This window comes from Nicotiana tabacum, chromosome 4, assembly GCF_000715075.1.
Source record: "Nicotiana tabacum cultivar K326 chromosome 4, ASM71507v2, whole genome shotgun sequence".
Taxonomy (NCBI): Eukaryota; Viridiplantae; Streptophyta; class Magnoliopsida; order Solanales; family Solanaceae; genus Nicotiana; species Nicotiana tabacum.
The window spans coordinates 39,572,730-39,579,232 of record NC_134083.1 but is presented as its reverse complement, the minus strand read 5'-3'; positions in this window follow the sequence as shown (position 1 = coordinate 39,579,232).

The following is a 6,503-nucleotide window of genomic DNA, read 5'->3' as shown; positions in this document are numbered from 1 at the left end:
CGCCAAGTGGAGGTAACTTGCTTCCCTGCAAGAGAAGATCAGTGATGGAGGATTTCGTCATCCGAGAGACGACGGCCATAGAGCTTGAAGGTGACGCCGAATTGCCTTCTGTGATTCTGCCATCGTCTGAAGCTGAAGTGGGTACATCTCTCCCTGAGACCGTGATGGGATTTGAAGGTCCATCGGTGAGAGTCCCTGACGACTTGCTGCCGGACGATCCATCGACCTCACGACCGGCCGAGGAACTTTCCTCGAGGACTGACTTAAAAGGAAAATGTGTAGCTGAGGAAGGTTATGAGACGGGCTTCGACATGGATGCCGAGGAGGTGAGGATGATGGGGAGAAGGACTTACTCGACTCGAGGTGAGGTTAGAGGGGACCACGCAGAGGATCCCCATGGATTAAGATTTGCTGGTGGACACAGAGGACGTGGTCCCTTCTCTTGGTCCCCTTTGTTCTGATGTGGAGGGTAAAACCCTAGAAAATTTGAAGGATGTCCCTCTGTCTAAGAGCATAGCTGGCCTCGCTCTTAGGGTAAGTTTTTCGATCCCTCTTCATTTTTGTATGGCGAGTTCAAAGTTTCGTTCTTACTCTTTGTTTTCTATTTTTTCTTTCTTTCAGACTGTGATTTTGGAGATTGAGAGTGCCCGAAGAGAGGAGAGGCGCAAGGCTATATTTTAGAAGATGGAGCGGAAATATCATAAATACCGTCACAAGAACCGCGAGATCTGCAGATGGTTCGACGAGAGCGGCAGCTTCCGGGCTCTCCGAGATGAACTGAAGGAGAAGGATGACGAGTTGGTAAAAGTTATCAGAAAATATAGCGTTCTTGAGGGGGCGTTAAGGGAAAATGAGGAGGAGTATGAGGTAAGCAAGGGGGTCTAGGACCAATGTGCCGACCTTCAAGCTCAAGTGATCTCATTGTGTGCTGATATCGAGGAGTGTCAACTCAAAGTGGACGCTCTGAGTGGTGAGGTCACTGAGAAGGCAACGGGTTTAGAGAAGGCGAAGTTGGCCCAGTTGTCGGCTGCGAGGAAAGCGGAGCCTTTGGAGGTCGTGATCTGCATTCTTCGTTCTGAGCGGGAGAGTGCTTTAGAGACGGCCAGGCTCAGAGAGGAGCAGATAGGGGAGCTGGAAAAAGAGGCTTCAGGCCTTTGTGATCGAGTTGCTGCTCTCGAAGCCGAGAAGGCACATTTATTGGCTTAGTCGTCCTTTTCAGGTACTGTTTTTCCTCATGTTCCGCGGGATTTGTACGAGGAATGGATTCACGCCGAGGCCCAGCTGGATATATTTAGGGATCTGATGGGGGCGGAATTTGTTCAGAAGCCGACTTCGAGGATGCTCGTGCTAAGGCACGTAAAGTTCAGTTTGCTTGTGGCTATGATCCTGCTACACCGGAGGCCGGTGATGGCGAGGAGGATGCGGGCGTGGATCGGATAGACCAGGATGCCTGGTACGAGGATGAGTATCCCGCTGGCAATGGCGACGAGGTAGATGGAGATGGCCTAGGCGATCAAGCTGGTGGTGGTGCTAGGCCAGGCGACGATTAGTTGCTTTTCCTTCTTTTTTTTGTTTAGTCGCAGACTTGTGTGTATTTTTGTAGGCGTGTATTCGAGCCTTTGTAAAAACTATTCTAAGTATGAAATGTTAGTTCTGTTATTCGTACCTGATTCTTTTTCTTCTGTTCGGGTTTGTATGCTTTTTTGACTTTGTTGCTTGGTTGCCTTAGTCATATTAACTTTGTTCGAGTAGATTGAACGAGGTGGAAACAAAGCCTAGGTTTGATTATGACTGAGGGCCAGTAGGTGTTGGTTCGAACGAGGTAAAACACATCGCATGTTTATTTATGGCCGAAGTCCAATTAGGTGTTAATTCGAACGTGGTCGAATATAACCGTCATTTCGTTAAGGCCGTGGGCCGAGTAGGTGTTAATTCGAATGAGGTCGATCACATCGCATGTTTATTTATGGCCGAGGGCTGATTAGGTGTTCATTCGAACGTGGTCAAATATAACCTTTATTTAGTTAAGGCCGTGGGCCGAGTATGTGTTAATTCGAATGAGGTCGAATGTAACCTTCATTTAGTTAAGGCCGTGGGCTGAGTAGGTGTTAATTCGAACGAGGTCGAATGTAACCTTTATTTAGTTAAGGTCGTGGTCCAAGTAGGTATTAATTCAAATGAGGTCGAATGTAAAATGTGCTTGGGTAGAGCAGAAGTAAACTTCATGTATTTATGCTTTGTTCATATACTTGGAGAGATTTACATATTTTCCGGGTGCTGGCTGGCAGTTCAGTCCCAGTCCCAGTCCCGGTCTATCTAGTCCCTTCATTGGTCGAACTGAAAAAATAGTGAGAGATAGAGCAATGAACTAACCCTCTAGTGCCTTCGTCTATGTGTACTTCAATCCTTAAGTATCCCCGTCATCACCTCGTTAAAAACCTCCTCGAGAAAACCTAATTGGGACAAAAGTCGAGTGAGGGAAAAAGAGTGTGACTTTTTTTCACTTGCGACCAAGCTTGTATCGAGGGTCCAATCGAGGGCAAATTTCACTGTTCAGTATAAGATCATGCGATTAGTTTGATCATTGCGATTGGTTTGATCATTTATTGAGGGGGCGGGCGTTAAGGGAAAAAGAGGAGGAGCTTGAGGTTAGCTAGGGGGTCTAGGACCAATGTGCCGACCTTCAAGCTCAAGTGGTGTCATTGTGTGCCGAGCTCGAGGAGTGTCAACTCAAAGTGGACGCTCTGAGTGGTGAGGTCACTGAGAAGGCAGCGGGTTTAGAGAAGGCGGAGTTGGCCCAGTTATCGGCTGCGAGGAAAGCGGAGGCTTTAGAGGTCATGATCTGCATTCTCCGTTCTGAGCGGGAAAAGTGTTTTGGAGACGGACATGCTCAGAGATGAGCGGCTCGATGAGCGGATAGGGGAGCTGGAAAAAGAGGCTTCATGCCTTTGTGATCGAGTTGTTGCTCTCGAAGCCGAGAAGGCACAGTTATTGGCTCAGTCGTCCTTTTCCCGTACTGTTTTTCCTGATGTTCCGCAGGATTTGTACGAGGAATGGATTCATGCTGAGGCCCAGCTGGATATATTTAAGGATCTGATGGGGGCGGGATCTGTTCAGAAGCCGACTTCGAGGATGCTCGTGCTAAGGCACGTAAAGTTCAGTTTGCTTGTGGCTATGATCCCGCTACACCGGAGGCCGGTGATGGCGAAGAGGATACGGGCGTGGATCGGATAGACCAGGATGCCTGGTTCGAGGATGAATATCCTGCTGGTGATGGCAACGAGGTAGATGGAGATGGCCTGGGCGATCAAGTTGGTGGTGGTGCTAGGGCAGGCGACGATTAGTTGCTTTTCCTTCTTTTTTGTTTAGTCGCAGACTTGTGTGTATTTGTTTAGGCGTGTATTCGAGCCTTTGTAAAAACTATTCTAAATATGAAATGTTAGTTCTGTATTTTTTTAGGCGTGTATTCGAGCCTTTGTATGCTTTTTTGACTTTGTTGCATGGTTTCCTTAGTCATATTAACTTTGTTCGAGTAGGTTGAACGAGGTGGAAACAAAGCCTAGGTTTGATTATGACCAAGGGCCAGTAGGTGTTGGTTCGAACGAGGTCGAACACATCGCATGTTTATTTATGGTCGAGGTCCGATTAGATGTTCATTCGAATGTGATCGAATATAACCTTCATTTCGTTAAGGCCGTGGGACGAGTAGGTGTTAATTCGAATAAGGTCGATCACATCGCATGTTTATTTATGGCCGAGGGCCGATTAGGTGTTCATTTGAACGTGGTCAAATATAACCTTCATTTAGTTAAGGTCGTGGGCCGAGTATGTGTTAATTCGAATGAGGTCGAATGTAACCTTCATTTAGTTAAGGCCGTGGGCCGAGTAGGTGTTAATTCGAACGAGGTCGAATGTAACCTTCATTTATTTAAGGTCGTGGTCCGAGTAGGTATTAATTCAAACGAGGTCGAATGTAAACTGTGCTTGGGTAGAGCAGAAATAAACTTCATGTATTTATGCTTTGTTCATATACTTGGAGAGATTTATATATTTTTCGGGTGCTGGCTGGCAGTTCAGTCCCAGTCCCGGTCTATCTAGTCCCTTCGTTGGTCGAACTGAAAAAATAGTGAGAGACCGAGCAATGAACTATCCCTCCATTGCCTTCGTCTGTGTGTACTTCAATCCTAAAGTATCCCCGTCATCACCTCGTTAAAAACCTCCTCGAAAAAACCTAATTGGGATAAAACTCAAGTGAGGGAAAAAGAGTGTGACTTTTCTTCACTTGCTACCGAGCTTGTATCGAGGGTCCAATCGAGGGAGAATTCCACTGTTCAGTATAAGATCATACGATTGGTTTGATCATTTATTGAGGGGGCATAAAGGGAAAAGAGGAGGAGCTTGAGGTGAGCAAGGGGGTTTAGGACCAATGTGCCGACCTTCAAGCTCAAGTGGTCTCATTGTGTGCCGAGCTCGAGGAGTGTCAACTCAAAGTGGATGCTCTGAGTGGTGAGGTCACTGAGAAGGCAGCGGGTTTAGAGAAGGCGGAGTTGGCCTAGTTGTCGGCTGCAAGGAAAGCAGAGGCTTGGAGGTCGTGATATGCATTCTCCGTTCTGAGCGGGAGAGTGCTTTGGAGACGGCCAGGCTCAGAGAGGAGCGGCTCGATAAGCAGATAAGGGAGCTGGAAAGAGAGGCTTCAGGCCTTTGTGATCGAGTTGCTGCTCTCGAAGCCGAGAAGGCACAGTTATTGGCTCAGTCGTCCTTTTCCCGTACTATTTTTCTTGATGTTCCGCGGGATTTGTACGAGGAATGGATTCACGCCGAGGCCTAGGTGGATATATTTAGGGATCTGAAGGGGGCAGGATCTATTTCAGAAGCCGACTTCGAGGATGCTCGTACTAAGGCACTTAAAGTTCAGTTTGCTTGTGGCTATAATCCCGCTACACCGGAGGCCGGTGATGGCGAAGAGGATGCGGGCATGGATCGGATAGACCAGGACGCCTGGTACGAGGATGAGTATCCCACTGGCGATGGCGACGAGGTAGATGGAGATGGCCTGGGCGATCAAGCTGGTGATGGTGCTAGGCCAGGTGATGATTAGTTGCTTTTCCTTCTTTTTTGTTTAGTCGCAGACTTGTGTGTATTTTTGTAGGCGTGTATTCGAGCCTTTGTAAAAACTATTCTAAGTATGAAATGTTAGTTCTATTATTCGTACCTGATTCTTTTTCTTCTGTTCAGGTTTGTATGCTTTTTTGACTTTGTTGCTTGGTTGCCTTAGTCATATTAAATTTGTTCGAGTAGGTTGAACGAGGTGGAAACAAATCCTAGGTTTGATTATGACCGAGGGCCAGTAGGTGTTGGTTCGAACGAGGTCATACACATCGCATGTTTATTTATGGCCGAGGTTTGATTAGGTGTTCATTCGAACGTGGTCGAATATAACTTTAATTTCGTTAAAGCCTTGGGCCGAGTAGGTGTTAATTCGAACGAGGTCGATCACATCGCATGTTTATTTATGGCTGAGGGCTGATTAGGTGTTCATTCGAATGTGGTCAAATATAACCTTAATTTAGTTAAGGCCGTGGGCCGAGTATGTGTTAATTCGAATGAGGTCAAATGTAACCTTCATTTAGTTAAGGTCGTGGGCCGAGTAGGTGTTAATTCGAACGAGGTCGAATGTAACCTTCATTTAGTTAAGGTCGTGGGGCGAGTAGGTATTAATTCGAACGAGGTCGAATGTAACCTGTGCTTGGGTAGAGCAGAAATAAACTTCATATATTTATGCTTTGTTCATATACTTGGAGAGATTTACATATTTTTCGGGTGCTGGCTGGCAGTTCTGTCCCAGTCCCGGTCTATCTAGTCCCTTCATTGGTCGAACTGAAAAAATAGTGAGAGACCGAGCAATGAACTAGCCCTCCAGTGCCTGCGTCTGTGTGTACTTCAATCTTGAACTATCCCCGTCATGACCTCGTTAAAAACCTCCTCGAGAAAACCTAATTGGGACAAAACTCGAGTGAGGAAAAAAGAGTGTGACTTTTCTTCACTCGCGACCGAGCTTGTATCGAGGGTCCAATCGAGGGCAAATTCCACTGTTTAGTATAAGATCATGCGATTGGTTTGATCATTTATTGAGGGGGCGTTAAGGGAAAAATAGGAGGAGCTTGAGGTGAGCAAGGGGGTCTAGGACCAATGTGTCGACCTTCAAGCTCAAGTGGTCTCATTGTGTGCCGAGCTCGAGGAGTGTCAACTCAAAGTGGACGCTCTGAGTGGTGAGGTCACTGAGAAGGCAACGAGTTTAGAGAAGGCGGAGTTGGCCAGTTGTCGGCTGCGAGGAAAGCAAGGCTTTGGAGGTCGTGATCTGCATTCTCCATTCTGAGCGGGAGAGTGCTTTGGAGACGGCCAGGCTCAGAGAGGAGTGGCTCGATGAGCGGATAGGGGAGTTGGAAAAAGAGGCTTCAGGCCTTTGTGATCGAGTTGCTGCTCTCGAAGCCGAGAAGGCACAG